The following is a 17,712-nucleotide window of genomic DNA, read 5'->3' as shown; positions in this document are numbered from 1 at the left end:
TAGCTGTTGTAATACAGGTCGGACTCGATTATCCGGAGACTCGATTATCCGAAATTGTTTTTTTTATGTTCTTGTTTTTCAATTTTTATGCATAAATCTGATATAATTTGATATTGCAATATACAATATGAATGGTTTAGCAGTTTTGAACGTATTTAAGAAAAGAGGGGTTTCAAAAAGTGATTTTTTGTGTATGCTGGCCAAAAAACAATTTTTTTTGTGAGACCCCTACTGTTCCTAGAAATAATTTCTGGCTACGCCACAGCATCAAATATATAAAACAACGAAAAAGATAATATTTAAGTTCTTTTATCGAAGATTTCATTTATTTTCTTAGTGATTCGATTATCCGAAGTGAAAAAAAAATCGATACTCCAAATAATCGAGTTCGACTTGTATAAGGAAGAAAGCTATGCAGAGGATTCAAAATAAAATTTTGAAAATGATTCTGAAACTACTTCCGTATGAGCTACAAAGAATATCCAATGCTGAAACATTGGAAATAATGTCAAATAAAATAAATAATAATTTTAGACAAAAATCGTTGCAGTCTTCTATTGCTACGATTAATGCGTTGTATTTTTAGGTTAAGGGACGGTCCATTAATTACGTAAGACAATTTTTGGGATTTTTCAACCCCCCCTCCCACCATGATAAGATTTTTTGTATGAAAATCCAAAATAAATTGTATGGCGCGTAAGAAATCTCAAACCCCTTACATAATTAATGGACAGCCCCTAAGTTATGTTATGTCAATTGAAAGCGTATTTTTCTTTTTTAAGGTCCAAGTAAAAATGATGCAAAAGTCATAAATGAAAAAAGAAGTTTTCTCCTTTTAAATAGACAAATTGAAGAAAATAAAAACACACAGCTCTTCTATTTGCCAAATAGAAAGTCTGTGTGTTTTTATTTTCTTCAATTTGTCTATTTGAAAGGAGAAAACTGCTTTTTCAGTTCTGACTTTTGTGCCATTTTCTCTTGCGCCTTAAGCAGGTGAAATCAATTTACCTGTAAAAATCTGAACTGCTACGGCGAATGAAATGTAATATGTTGTTACAGTGAAACCTCCATGAGTCGATATTGAAGGGACCATCGACTCATGGAAATATCGAGTCATGGAACAGCAATCCTTTGGAAAGCTGTTTGAAGGGACCATCATAGTAACCATGAAATTTTGTTTCCAGTATGGTTCCATGAGTCGATATCGAGTCATGGAACATCGACTCATGGAGGGATCACTGTATTTTGTTTAATAAAAGCTTAAATTTGTTTTACCAAATTAGGATGACAGTGTTTTTAACACAGAATACCTAGATATAAAAAATAAATTTTATGTTTGAAATGATACTAAGTAATGAAGAATCAATAAACAATTCATGATTAATTTTATGGTTAAGGTGCATATGCATCGAATACAAACCTCTTAATGTGAAGAGCACAAATCTAGAAAACCAGACAGCTATCCATGCTGAAAAATTGATCGATTTATCACTACCAGCAAATGACAAATCGATCAAGTTTTCAGCGTGAATGGCTGTCTTGCTTTCTAGATTTGTGCTCTTGGAAATTTGAGGGTTGGCATTGATGAATCTTCACCTCAATCATGATCGCTCTGGTACCAACAATTTAGAGCAAGAACATGTTTTTCAGAACTGCGCGTTTCTTTAGAGTGGTGTTTTCGGTCATCGGATCACCACCTAAGAGATGATTGTGACTATAAAAAAATAAATACTTACCACTTAAATATTCCTTCTTTTGATATGTCTCAAATGACACCTTGTTCAAGTGAACCTTCCGGTGTAGCTACCGAACCGATCCTACGTAGGTCCATCGATTTTATTCTTGACGGCCAGAGGTCGCTGGTGCAGACGAACAAGTTGAATTTCCTGAAGCAGCGAAAGTTGTCCATGCAGATGTCCTCATCGGTGCAGAAACTTAAGCCGACACCATCCATCAAAGACAGGACTCGCAGAGTCTGCTTGAAAAAGGAAGAGTTGACATAACGATTCGTAAAATCAAGGATTATACCTGTACAGTGGTATGGAGCTCACCAGTATTTCTTTCGATGCTCTGGATTTCCATTTCCATTGAGTTTTAGGCTTCTCCAAGCTTGAAGGCAAAATCTTCTATTTGTGGCGACCAAATTCCATACTTCCCACTTCGAAACTTTTGTCTTCAACCGGGGCAAAGTTTGTCCTGACGGATTTCAATATGAAAAAAACGACTTTGAAAATCCAGCGCTTGCCTCGATGGACCTAAGCCGAAAGATGAAGAGTTTGCGTTCAGTGGAGGACTGTCGCAGCGTATGCACTTCAGCCTCATTTGCTACTGAAAAGGAATCGCTTAAGAACTTTCTCGTCGATTCCTTGCAGAAATTTTCTACAGCGACTCCCATTTGAACTAACAGTTCTTATCAACTGCGTACTGTGATAAGAAAAAAGCGCATTCTTGAGCGATTCCTTGCAGAAATTTCCCATGCATCAAGATAGGCCGAGAAATTACTTGTCAGCAGCGAATCAGGCTTTCAACAGAAAAGTAATCGACTATATCGATGCGTGGGAAATTTCTTGAAAGAAATGCTCAAAAAAAGCATTTTTCTTTGATCGCAGTACGCAGTTGAAAAGAAATGTCAATTCAAATGGAGCTCACTGTAGAAAATTTCTTGACCATTTCTTGCGCAGAAAATTTTACTTTTTTTGAGCGGAACAGCATACTTAGCTTAACTCGATGAAGCAAACATTGTAAATCTATCATATTTTCCCGATAATCATCCACCCGAATTTCAAACTACCGAAAGTCATTCTCTGAAGTGTAGCAAACAAATGAGAAAATGCATATACAAGTTGTTTTCTTTTAAACAAGCATAAATCTAAGTATGCTGTTCCGCTCAAGAAAAGTATTTTTATTTGACAGAAATGGTTTAGAAATATTCTACAGCGAGTTCCATTTGATTTGACATCTCTGTTCTACTGCGTACTGCAATCAAAGAAAAATACCAAAAAAATCGAGGGATGCCATTTCGGGGTGAAATTGATCATTTGTCGAAACGATAACACTGCGGAACAGTTTTTGTTGCAAGCATCAAAATACCGCTATTTACTCAATTGAGGGTTGCTGAATCTATTGCAGTTTTCAAAAATATCATAGCACCTCCAGTTTTTGAGATATTAACTCATGAAAATGCAAAATTTTACTATTTCAACCAACTTGCGTGCAAGTTTGTCAACTTGAATGGCAATTTATTTGCTTAATTTGCCATACCGTAATTTCGGGTGAAATTGATCATTTTTCAGGGTTTTTCTTGTTTGATTTCTATAATGTTGGCAATGCCAAACAACTGAATGCAGAAAAACAAGTACGAAGGGGAGCCTCATTGGCTCAAGTACCGAAATGTTCTAGCAAAAGTAATTTTAGTGCTAAAAAATATCTTTAAAATAAAAAATCGGGTGATGTCATTTCGGGGTGAAATTGATCACTTATCAATGCGATTATTGTTAGTTTTCAAAACAACACTATATAATAAATTTAAGCTCCCGGAATCCGAATATGCTTGCTAAATTCTTAACAATACAATATTTATAGAAATAATTTATAATTAAATTTTAAAAATTACACAGATAACGCCTAAATGTATGCAATTTTCTAAGGAATTTCCTGATATCTAACAGAAATTCAATTATTTCAACCAAATGAGCGAATTGGTACGAGTTTTGATTATGAAATCTGGTTTGGGGATATATCTGAATTATCCTCACAAACTTTCAGGATTATACCATGTTCAAATCCTTGTCTAGAACTAGAAGTTTAGAGATGTTAGTCAATACTGCACCATACATGATTTTGGATTTTTTCATTATCTTCATAGAAATACACATTCTTTAACGCAAAAAAAACTTCACAACACACAATTTGACAATACTTACGACAAACAACGTTCATTCACTGCAGGTTACATTGATATTTGTGCTCCATTAGGAAGAAACAAAATCGAGTGACATGGTGATCAATTTCACCCGAATTTACGGTACCATTCAAACTTCATGTGTAAAACAATGTTTATCAACAAAGCTCATAATATTTTCGATAATAAAAAGTATTTTTTGGTGATTCAGAAAAGTATTGTATTTTGCCATATAGGTGAAACGAAGAATTGTATGAAGACTGCAAGCATGCTGAAAAAATCGATTGAATCTAAATTTTATCATGCAATTTCTACTAAATTATATTTAAATTGAAAGTGTAAGTCCTATTTCGCATGCTTGGTGAATTAGATCACAACAAAATTTGATAAATCATACTTTAAATCTCATGTAAACATCAATGAAATTAGTGTTTTATACAACTTTGGCGACCTGTAACTAAAAACTGTGACGTGCTGGAACATTTCTGAGAACCGTATCATTTTCGACAACCCAAAACCTACTAGAGACACATAATTTGATTCTTGAGACACGCAAAAATGTCATTTTTGTTACGCTGTGCTATTGTTAGTTTTGAAAACAACTATGCTTATTTAAATTGGAATCCCTGAATCCAAATATGCTTGCTAAATTCTTAACTATGCTAGGTTTATGGAAATAATAAACAATTAAAATTCAAATTCCACAGAAAACGGCTAAATATAGGTTTAGGTAATTGATAGAATGCCAAAAGATTTATTTTGAATGGATATATAATTTTTCATATAATCGAAAGTCGGGTTTCTGTTTTGGGGTAACTTTGATAGTGGAGTATAAAATCGAACAAAATTGAATGAATTACGTAACATTTGTAGGGCATTGCATGCCTCTTGGTGTTTAACGTTGTATGGAAATTTCTGACTTAGATTACAAAAATGCTCCCAGTTTGTGAAAATGCTTTTCGCTAAGAGATTAGAGACCGTATTAAAGTTCTATGATAACTAGGCTGTCAAAGATAAGTGACCAACTATTCAAATCTACATCAAATAGTGATCGTAGAACAGATTGTTTGTAAGCGTTTCGAAAATGCTAAAATTGTATGATATTTCGTTCAGTATGTGGTGGGTCCAGCACTATCAAAGTTACCCGCGTTATTTACGGTACTTGAGATTTGCTTCTTCAAATGGAGAGGGTGATTAGAACACCGTCTTGTGCGACCTTAACGATCAACGCTCCGTCATCGTAATCATCGTCATCATCAAAACTTCAAAAGCAGTTTTTCTGTTTAAAACTAAAAATTATTCGATGAAAATGTGTTCACTGTGTTTCGGTTTGAGAGCAGAATACCTTGAACATATTTTCCTGTAAATTTACTTGATTTTGAACGAAAAAACTGCTTTTTTAAATTCCTAAATCAATGACGGATCCTGCCCCCTTAAAAGGCTAGAGAAAAGCGTACCGTAAAACGGGGTAACTTTGATAATGCGGGTAACTTTGATAGTGCGAGACCCACAACATGCTAAACGAAATAACAAAGTTTCTGTTAATCAGTTAAGCAAAACGAATACGAAAGTAAAGAGTATTAGTATGCCACTTAATATCAAAGCTGTTTTCGTTGGAATCAAGTACATTTGATGATTTATATGCAATTATTAAAAATTTGTGAGATTTTAGCATTTTTGAAACGTTCTGAAACAACCTGTTCTACGACCACCATTTGATGAAGTCATAATGAGTTCGTGACTTATTCTTGACAGCCAAGTTGTAGTAGAACATAAATTCGGTCTCAAATCTCTTAGTGAAAACCATTTTTACAAACTGGGGCCATTTTTGTAATCTAAGTCAGAAATTTCCATATAGCGTTAAACGCCTAGAGGTATGCAACGCCCTATAAATGTTCCGTAATGCATTCAATTTTGTTCGATTGGTACTCCATTATCAAAGTTACCCCAAAGCAGAAAACCGACTTTCGATTATATGAAAAATTATATATCCATTCAGAATAAATCTTTTGGCTATCTGACAACTGCAATTGATAGTTAGGATGCCAGTACTTGTTTTAAAAATATAAATTATAATTCTTTGAAACAGCATGCATAAATATTCAAATTTTCTTCGAAAAAATTATCAAAGTTACCCCGTTTTACGGTACCGTAAAACGGAATAACTTTGATAATGCGGGTAACTTTGATAATGCGAGACTCTCAACATACTAAACGAAATAACAATGTTCCTATTAATCTGTTAAGCAAAACGAATGCAAAAGTGAAGAGTATTAGTATGACACTTCATGTTAAAGCTATTTCCGTTGGAATCAAGTACATTTGAGGATTTATATGCAAATATTGAAAATTTATAAGATTTTACCAATTTTGAAATGCTCTCAAACAATCTGTTCTACGATCACTATTTGATGAAGTCATAATGAATTCGTCATTTATACTTGACAGCCTAGTTATAGTAGAACTCGAATTCGGTCTCAAAACTCTTAGCGAATACTATTTTTACAAACTGGGGCCATTTTTGTAATCTAAGTCAGAAATTTGCATATAGCGTTAAACGCCTAAAGATATGCAACGCCCTACAAATGTTCTATAATTCATTCAATTTTGTTCGAGTGATGCTCCATTATCAAAATTACCCCAAAACAAGGGGGTGGTCACTCTACGCAGTGTGCCTTGCACAGCTATGGCACATTTTGGCGCACTGTTTGGCACAGTTTTCCAAAATGGGTTGCTATAAAAATCACAGTGAACTGAAATTCCCGTCTCAGCAAACATTGAGTTTTCTGAGTTGTTTACCATCTATCAAATCGAAAGAAATTCACATTGGTTTCGGCTTCAGAAGGACCTCCTAGCAATATTTAATATATTGATTTTACATTTATGAATCATCTTTTTATTTCAGAACGAAGAGCGCAAAGCCCCCCGAGCCGAACTGAAGCCGATGTAATTGGCTTTGGTGATGTCTTGAATTAAATAGTGAAATAGTGAACTTGAATAAAAAGTTAAAAGAAAAGGTTAAATACAAAAAAAGCGTCAGTGTCATCCACTCATAGCCAATTCTAAAGGCGGGAAAATGAGTGAAAAATGTTGGGAAATATGGGAAAAAAGGTTCAATTCTCTCGTTACTCGAGCCGTTGAACGAAAAATCGTTTGGGCAAAAAACTTCAATGTATGTTCTAAACAAAAACGTTAATTGCTGCAGCTCCTCATGTTAGATTAAAGGCCCCGAAGCACCGACAGCGGAATGTCCGTATCTCCTCTTCATAGGTTATTCTTTTGTTCAGAAAATTCTCAAAATTATACTCCTGTATGGTTTACAAAAACTCATACAACGGCGAATGCTCAAATATAACTCACATCTTCTTGGGATGTCCTTTCTTGTCTCACTTCAAGCTCAAATTCGCTTCCACCGCGCCCCCGTACATAATCATAGACACTCCGTATCGCAATTCCCGTGGGCAATTAGTGTGGGTCATTTTCTAAATCTTCCCATTGAAATGTTACATATACATTACTTGTCATTCCCGTGTTCCTCTGCAATAATGTAAAACGAATCATCGAATACCACCGCCCCATTAGAAGCACTTCTTGACGAATGAGTAAGAGACAAGCAAGAAGAAAATTATTAAAAATTAAATAAAATGTCAATGCTTGCTGAGAACGTTTTTCCATAATTTCAGTTCATTGAATTTTATGGCATGTAGTATTATAGCATGTTTGGCGCACTTGGCACACGTTGGCGCTTTAAAGGCGCAGCTGTGCCGACTGAAGTGCGTAGAGTGACCACCCCCTTGCCCCAAAACAGAAAACCGACTTTCGATTATATGAAAAATTATATATCCATTAAGAATAAATCTTTTGGAAATCTATCAACTGGAATCGATAGTTAGGATACCAGTACTTGTTGTAAAAATATGAATTAAAATTTTTTGAAACAACATGCATAAATATTAAAGTTTTCTTCGAAAAAACTATCAAAGTTACCCCGTTTTACGGTACTTTGATCGCAGTACGCAGTTGAAAAGAAATGTCATTTCAAATGGAGCACGGTGTAGGAAATTTCTTGACTATGTTTCGGAACAATTTTTACTTAGCTAAGTATGCAGCTTCAAGTCTGGTTTGCTCCTGGCAAGAAAAGTAATCGCCTATCTCAATTTGTAAGAAATTTGCTCAAGAAACCCAGTTTTCGTTGATCGCAGTTAGTACGCAGTTGAAAAACAAGTCATTTCAAATGGACCTCTCTATGGGAAATTTTTTGACCAGTTCGGTCAAGAAATTTCTTCACTTTTTTGTGCGGAACAGCATGCTTGCCTTTAAGGCTGAGTAGCCCGTCATTCGTTTTGGCAACAATGATGACTTTTCAGCTTTCATTTCAAAGTGATAAAACTCAGTCCTAATAGTTTATATTGACTTAAAAAAGTATCACTATACGCGCTAACATGAATAAAGAATGCTGATACTTTTTCTGCTGCGTCAGTGCAAAACCAACTGATTTTCTTTGATTCGAAATCGTGAGATGAGTTAGCAACAATCATCAACGACGCGTACAAAATTCGCTTTTAGCAATTTGAAAAACGGACGTTGAATATGAAGAGACTTCAGCATAACAACTTTTCCATTCCATCTTGTATCGTTGGCAATTGGTGGTAGATGAGCATCATGAGTTTAAATGGGGCACGATCCGTTATTGATTTAGGAATTTTCAAAATAAGTTTTTTCGTTAAAAAATCAGGAAAACAGGAAAATGTGTTCACTGTATTCTATTCTCCAACCGAAACACAGTGAACACATTTTCATCGATTAATTTTCAGTTTTGAACACAAAAACTGCTTATAAAGTTTCTATGATGACGGAGCGTTGAACGTTAAACCACAGACAAAAAGACGTAACACTCTAATTATTTTCATCGATCAGCAGAATAGCGCTCAATTCTAATATTTGGTAGTTGGCCGACGGGCCACTCGTGGCGCTCGCATCACTTTTGTTAGAGTTTGACGTTTGCTCACTATCGCCACCTAGTTCACGGTTGGCCAAATGAAGTATTTTTAAGAATTGGGCGTAAATGTTCACGTGACTATGTTTTAAATTGATAAATGTTCTAGCTGTTACGTCTGTTTGCATCGTCTGTGGTTAAACGATTTTTGGTATTCGCGATGCCGAAGGTTGACCACAACTTTTTGGATCTTAGAGATACGTTCTTTGTAGGGCTTGATAATATCCCAAACAGCTAACTGAGCCGTGTGCGCAGCACATCGTGTGCTGTCAAGGATTTCTTCAATTTCACTCTAATCATCCATGTCACCTACCGTATCAAAATTATCCTTGCCTTCTTTGTCATCACTAAAATCGTCAGTTTCCATAGAGTCATCTGATGCAGTGGAAGATGCGTCGGTTATCAATTCATCTGTGCCTGGAAGGGAGGCACCGATACTACACACGAAATATGACATGATTTTTTTTCAAACTGCAAGAAAACTCCAGCTTGCCAACGACAATCAAGGCAGACTTGATGGAAATCGCTAATTTTCTTTTGTTGTGTACCTTCGAACTTTTCGGACAAATATAAAAAAGGCCAAAGTTTTCTATGCATTTTATTTTCGTTTTTAGTAGAAAAAGTAAAATGATGCGTATTTGAATACTTTATATTCAATCAGAATAAAAGGTGCTATCGTGACATTACTTTTGAATAGGCATGAGTAGCTTATCAATCGATTTTTAGTCACATTTGATGAAATGCAAAAATATGTTTTGATCAATTACGCGCTTTTTCCATGTTTGTCCGTTGTTTAAGATCCGGGCTCACAGTGACAGTTCGTGACAGCAGAATCTCGGCTCACTATGACGTACAGAAATTTCGTATTGGTTTCTCCCTCCCAGATCTGTGCCATTCGTCATCGCTATCACTAGAAACATCGTATTCATCAGAAGAATAAAAAAATGCGACGTACTTCCTCGTTAACCAATATCAAGTTAATTGATGATCTCTCCATGTTAGACTTCTCTAGCATTTTCTTGAGTAGTTTTACGGTTGCGGCGACCATGTTACTCCCATTGTCATGGGCAATGGAGTTAACTTGCTTCAAGACAACGTCATATCTCCCATTTTTTTATTACCCAGTTAGTAAAACCACACTGATGGCGAACCATCCATTTATTCAAATCTGATGATAGCTTAAAACCAGTAAGCCGAAACGTAATAATCGTGTTTCAGTGTGTAGTAGGTCATCGGAAAATATCAACAATCTCCAGGTATAACAATCGACGGTAACTTAAACCTTATAGAATATATGAAATTGGTTTGGAAATACATTACAGACCAAATTGTTTAGAAGACCGTTTTTCATAACATTCATGATTGAATGAAAAACTTCAGTTTTAACAAAGGAAGATGTTAACAGATAACTACCTTGATTATTATGCGATATTTTACAATAACTGATAAATTTTGAGGAAATTTTTAAAGCACATAAAAAATTTCATTGATTATTGATTTAAGAGAAAATTGAGAACAAGTATCTTTAATGTTGCTTTTTTTGAATACTGTCCATAATCATAAACAGATTGAAAAACTGTCATATGATCCGTTACTTGAACAGTCAATTTGAACCTCAATTTTTGGGGGACCCTAAATTCAGCTCCGCATTGAGCACTAGCTACTTCACTGCACTTAAGCTGTTACAGTAATCCCTCTATGGGGAATAGTACCACCCATTCGCCTCCCACCGATTTATCACAGGATTTAGAATTGTGTATTTAATTAACTTACCGAGATTTCGGATGACAACTTTTCCTGTGTGATAATATTGTGCGTTAATGCCAAACACTTACTGGTTCTTCCAAGATGCACTGTCAATTTTCAGGCATATGAGCTTATTTGACATTTCGTCCTTTATCCAGGACCAAAGAGGAGCCTCTGTCAATCATGCTGAAAATAGTCTTTCTGTTGATCGTTATATCAGCTGCGATACATTGAGGAGCATGCAGGACTCGGTACGGCGCTGGTATTTTGAAAAAAAAAAACTGTACGGCATGTTGTTTTCTGGTAACAAAAGAAGAGTGCCCAGGATAAGTTGTTCCTTGTCTATTTCCACGACAAGTTTTTTGGATTTCTTTTTGCCGCACGCCAAATCGCCCCCGTCATTTTTGGAAGAAGCCAATCCTAATCTACAGTGGTCCAATTTCATATTCGTACAGGATACTGATTCCACATCAAGTTAGTAAAAAACTATTAAATGAAGTATTGAGCTACAAATACTTTATCCACATTGAAGGTAACAGGTGTTATCTATTGTTTGCCAATCACAAAATGTTTCCATTTATATTCATCTTTGGATTGATAGAAAAGTATTGAATTGATGTCTAAAATTCACCCAATTCCATATTCGTACACCTACCAAAATTCATACGCACAACGTTCAAAACTAAATTTAGAAGCTCTATTTGATTACTGAAATGCTTTATTATGATGTTCAGATGTAGTGAAATACATTTGGACAATTTATTAGTGGACATATATGAAATTTAGGTAAAGTTATGAAAAATGCCAGTTTTCGAATGATTTTTGCTATTAAATCCTACAATTCGAACAATAACGTTTATTTTTGTCATTGGATCCAATCTATAGATTATACTCGTAAGCTCTGATAGAAATTTAGTTGAAATATATATAGTTTACAGAAATCATAAACAGTTTTTATCCCTTTTGAGTTTAGAAAATTGTTGTGCCATAAGTTCAAAACTCTTCTAAAATGATATTTTTAATCAATGTAAACCAAATTTTCATTCTAAACAACAGGTAAATGTTAATTTTGAATTTGCCTGTAAAAATAATTTGATCTACGAACTTCGTTTTACAATAAAGTACCCTAAACTACGCTGTACATACCTCCACATAATTGATGTCATCGTAATATTCAATTATCTTTGAAATAATATTCAAATTATATTCAAAATAGCATCCTATTTTGCTCAATAAATTTATAAGAAAAATACAAAATAACTTGAATGAGCAGAGAGCATTGATATACTTTTTAATAAAATATATCCTGTTGTTTTCATCATTTTAAAAAACGTTTGTGTTGCGGTTATGGCAATAATATTTACTCTTTAAATCTCTATAATCATGTTTGGTAGTAAAATGTAAATTAAAAATTATAATTACGCACTTTTGATAGAAACATTAACTATGGATAATGTATATATATTTAGGAGCCAAACATAAAGAAATTGACTATAATTTTTGGTTTTGGATTTGTTATAAATGTTATACTACCTAAGATTCAAAAGTATAAGTTGTCGATATCCACTCCTAGCTACTCTAAAACTGATTATACTTTTTTGAAACTTGTTCAATATTTGCAGTTATCATTATTAAGGAAGTGATGTTGAAAAAAATGCAATTTATTGTTCGACTTACCGAATATTTTAGCAAAAACATGGGAAAACTGGTATTTTTCTTAAATTTACTTAAGTTTAAAATATGTCCGCTTTTAAATTTTCCAAATGTATTCTACTGCATCTGAACAACACAACGAAGAGCTTATGTAATCATCTAGTCCATTAAAAATTAGTTTTGAATGCTGTATATTTCTTTTTTGTTAGGTGTACGAATATGGAATTGGGTCAATTATAGACACAATCTCAATACTTTTCCATTATTCCAAAGATTTATGCAAATGAGTATAGTTTGTCATTGCCAAACAATAGATGACACCTATAACCTTCATTATTGATAAAGTATATCGAAGTCCATGCACCATTTAATAGATTTTTACCAACTTGATATGAAAACAGTGCCCCGTACGAAAATGAGATTGAGCCACTGTATCATCGCTTGAAGTTTCCGGGATTCAACGCCGCCTGTTCGTAGACGCATCTAGTATCCGCGGTACATTTAAACTGTCCCTCCTGCTCCGCACAGTATTCAGTATCGGTTTCGAATGCTTCATGCTGGAATTAGAAGAAAATAATAAATATTCTACGGAATTTTACTATTTTCATTTGTTTTACCTTGTGCACCGTCAAATCTGTAGCGGATAAAAACTTATACGGATGAAATTTCAGTGAATAACTAAGCAAATCACCGAGTTACACCGAGTGCCTCAAATTGCAAAACAAAACTATTCCGTTCGGATTCATTCAGCCTCGTACGTCACTTCGAAAAAAAGTAAGAGGTTGTTTCCGAGATAGAACCGCCAAGTTGACGTTGGATAACGAAAGCTTCTTCTATTTCCTGGCTTGAGACCGTCACGAACCTATGAAAGATTTCTATTGCTAAAAATCAAATCAATTTTCACACTATTTGTTGCATGTCAATTCTGACCTATTATGGACATTTTGTGTTATTATTTATTTGGTTCGGTTGACACTTCAACAATAGAACCGGTCGATGGAAAAAGATGCATGAGCGGTAACTTTTGCTCTTGAAACAAATATTTCGGTTGAACGTTAGATTCACGCACATTTTTGGTTTCCGCTTCCCACTACACGGAGACAAAAATTACGTACGAATTTCATAAGAGAACGCTTGTGAATTGCTTTCTTGACCGGGTTTCCCTCTTTCATAAGATTCTTATGAAACGCTTAAATTCAAAGAGCGATTCTCTAAATACATAATGGTCCTAAAAAATTCCATAATATTATCGATAGAGATTCATAAGTGTAAGTAGGACAATGATTAGTAACACTTGTGAAAAAGAGCCAACTTCCTATCAAAAAACACGTACGAATTTCTAATGAAATAAAGACATAAGAAGCAGCTAAGTAATGAGACTCATAAGAAAAAACTTGTGAACTTCCATCGATCATTGCGTTCATAATACAAATGAGTATAATATCATATGAAGGATTATAGATTTCAATTATGGAATTCTTCAGGATTATTATGTATTTAGAGAATCGCTCTTTGAATTTCAAAAAGAGAGATATTCGTAAGATCTCTAATGACAACGACAAGAATTTTTTGTGATTATCGGAAGTTTTGAGATTATTAAGAATCTTATGAAAGAGGGAAACCCAATCAAGAAAGCAATTCACAAGCGTTCTCTTATGGAATTCGTACGTAATTTTTGGCTCCGTATAATAGGAAGCGGAAACCAAAAATGTGCTTGAACGTGATTGGTTAGGTAAGAAAGGGATCAACATTTCACGATTTTTCAATAGTTTATTGCTAATAATCGATAGTGTTCTCTTTTTGAATAGACGCGTAGATAAATTTCCGATCGATTGATGAATAAATATTGAAAATCTATCGATAAATGGCTGAGTTATTAGCGGTCAAAACCTGGCCATTTTTCGTTACGTGCTCAATATTTGTACCCACATATGTTGCCGAAGGACGTTATCCAACGTTAAAACACATTTGTCAGATAATTTTGGCACATGAGACAAAGAGGCTAACCGTCGTACTTGTTTTCCTGCATCCAGTTGTTTGGCTTTTTAAACATTATTGAAAACTGACTAAAATACCATGAAAAATGATCAATTTCACTCGAAATTACGGTACATGTAAACTTCAAAACGTCAAAACCTTATAACAGCAAGACAAATGTGCTTTTTATGGAAAATAAGACATGCCTCGATATTTACCCATTTTACAATAGTTAAGTCATGAAAATCAATAGCTTTCATTATTGGAGTCGATTCGTAGAAATATTTCCAATCGATTGGTGCAAGAATCTCGAAAATTTATCCGGGTGTTAGTATGTTATTAACAGTCAAAATCTAACCACTTTTCGTGACGCGAGCGATTTTCGTTTTTTCGAAATTGTACCCCAGTATGTTGCCGTAAGACGTTACCCAACGTCAAAAACAATGAGTGATTGAGGCTTCATGCGAAACCGAGTATCGTAGCGCTGTTTTCACGAATGAACTTAGCCAAAATGAATATACTTGTCTATCACTTAGTGAGACACACACAAATAATGGGTGATATGAATAAAAAACTTTGAACTTTACTACATGTAGCATCTACTCAAAAACAAAATCCACAAAGTTTACTACACTTTTGGAATGAATAAAAAACTTTTCGAACATGTAGTACTTACTACTTTCGAACATGAGCAGTGACTGAAGCTGCACGTTAAGAAATTTCCATTCAGAGTGCAGAGTGGTTCTGCACGTAAAGAATAATCTATTCAGAGTGACGCTTAAAATTAATACAATCATGCATATGAAGAAAATGCATGGAATCTAATCGATTACGCGACAATTTGCACAAATCATGAAGGTGCTGTTATTTGACAAGATTTGTAGAGTAATTTTGCGATTAGTCTGGTATTCTCTCTATGTCTATGATTTTATGATGATGGTACATCAAAGAATTTTCTGGGTGGTTTTCGGCCTTCGCCAACTCCGATGATTTTTTAAATCCTAGCTTAACATTTATGAAGAGATCTTGAGATTACAGCTATCAAATTAGGAACCACATATTGTCTAGCATCAGTACTGAGATTCTGGTGAAATTGCGGTAGAATTTTGATGCTCCCCGTGTGTTTTCTTAACAGCATGTTGAATTCCGATATTCTAAGTGTTTCTGTGATATTCTCGTTATTTTGGTGGAGTTTCTGATAGTATCCTTGGAATGTCTAGAACTTAGAATGTAGAGATTTTTATGAGAATTGTAGTGATTCCATTGGTAGTCGTTAGAATTCAATGAGGATCTCCCCTAAAACACCAGGGTTCCCTTTGAAATTATTAAAATTCTTAACGATTCCACAAAAAATCCCATTGAAAGCTATAAAATATTTACCGACATTCAAAACGTTTATATTAAAGCTTTACTTTGAAATTCCAACGGAACTGGAGATCAAAGGAATCTTAAAGGTTTTTACAATAATTACAAAGATTGATTTTCGTAATTACAAATATTCACACAATAATTCGCAGGAATCCCACCGCAATCTCATAGATTCTTACAGAAATATCGTCTCAAAGATACCCACAGAATTCTAAGAGATTAATATTCGGAATACCATTCCCACCCCAATTCTAGAATTTTTACCAGATTCCTAATATTTCCGCAATATTCCTAGAATGGTATTTAAATTTTCAGAATTATCATAAAAAATCCGACATCACTATCGGAATCTCAAAGTTCCTACAGGAATTCCGGAATTCAAAAGGAAATCTGAGATGTCAGAATTTACACGTAAAATTCAGAATTACTTTATCAATATCTGAATTCCTACCGACATCCTAAAATTCCTAGAAAATAACATAATTATCGTAATGCCAGAATTCACACGGATATTACAAATTGCTACTGCCGGTAATCTTACCGGAATCTCAGAATTGGCGGAGCGAAAGTTTTCGTAACCTCAGAATTCCTTTGCAAAACTCAAAATACCTTCCGATATATCAAAACTCATATCGTTTCCCCATGATTTTTACTCAAAAGTAAATTATTCCATTCAATTCCGCAAACTCAAAGCATGTGTAGCAACCTCTGAAGCTAACTACCAGTAGCTTTGTAGTAAATGCTACCTTTATTCATAGCAATGCGTTGTTTGTAGTATGTTCGAAAGGTGTAGAAAGGAAAATGACACAAACATGTTCCACTCGTGTTCCACATATAGCGTTTACTACCGAGAATGTAGTAAACTCAACTTTACTACATTTTATTCATACGGCCCAATGAGAAAGTGAATTATGTCTATGAATGAATGTAACTGAATTACCATGGCTGGACCACAGACCATACAAATTTTAAAATTTTCGTACGTACAAATGACCACGAGGGGGGAGGTGGGGAGTCTGAAATCCAGAAAAATGCCCACGTGTTTAATGGACATTCCCTAAGACGATTCCGAAAGAAGCGCCGAAACGTATGCTTTCACTAACACACCATTTGTTTACCTCGCAGATAAATTGATGTTATAGTGTTCTGATCCATAAAATGAGTCGATTTGATTCTTTATAAGGAATCTCGTTCCCGCCTGATCCACATTTGTAGCCGCAGTCTAAACCTCCTTCGGATGTATGAGATGTACATTTGACACATACATTGTCGTGTCCCTAGAACTAGACAATTTAAATGTACAAACGGTCTTTATACCGTAATCGATCGGTAGAGATCCGATCTCGCCGGACGACGACCACGCACTGAATTTCCTGACCGATAACATCTTCCTCGCTTTGAAGTCTACATGTACCGTAAAATCGGGTGAAATTGATCAGTAGGGTGAAATTGATCACCGTGTCACACGATTTTATTTCTTCCTAATGGGGCACAAATATCTATGTAACCTACAGTGACTGAACGTTGTTTTGTTGTAACTATTGTTGAATTGTGTGTTGTGAAGTTTTTTACGTTAAATAAGGCTTATTTCTATGAAAAATAATGAAAAATTTCAAAATCATGTACAGTGCAGTATTGACAAACATCCATAAACTTCTAGTTATAAACAAGTTTTTGAACATGGTATAAACCTGAAAGTTTGTGAAAGTTTGTGAGGATACTTGAGATATAACCCCAAACCAGATTTCATCACCAAAATTCGTACCAACTTGCTTATTTGGTTGAAATTATTAAATTTCTGTTAGATATCACGGAATTCCTTAGGAATTTGCATACATTTAGACGTTTTTCGTGTAATTCATGAAGTTTAACTATTCATTATTTCTATAAATATTGTATTGTTAAGAATTTTGCAAGCATATTCGGACTCAGGGAGCTCAAATTTATTATGTAGAGTTGTTTTGAATACTAACAATAATCGCATTGACAAGTGATCAATTTCACCCCGAAATGAATTCCCCAGATTTTTTATTTAAGAGATTTTTCTCTGCACTAAAGTGACATTTGTTAG

This window comes from Aedes aegypti, chromosome 1 (assembly GCF_002204515.2).
Source record: "Aedes aegypti strain LVP_AGWG chromosome 1, AaegL5.0 Primary Assembly, whole genome shotgun sequence".
NCBI classification, from domain to species: Eukaryota; Metazoa; Arthropoda; class Insecta; order Diptera; family Culicidae; genus Aedes; species Aedes aegypti.
The sequence above is the reverse complement of the archived record's forward strand: the minus strand, read 5'-3'. Positions refer to the sequence as shown.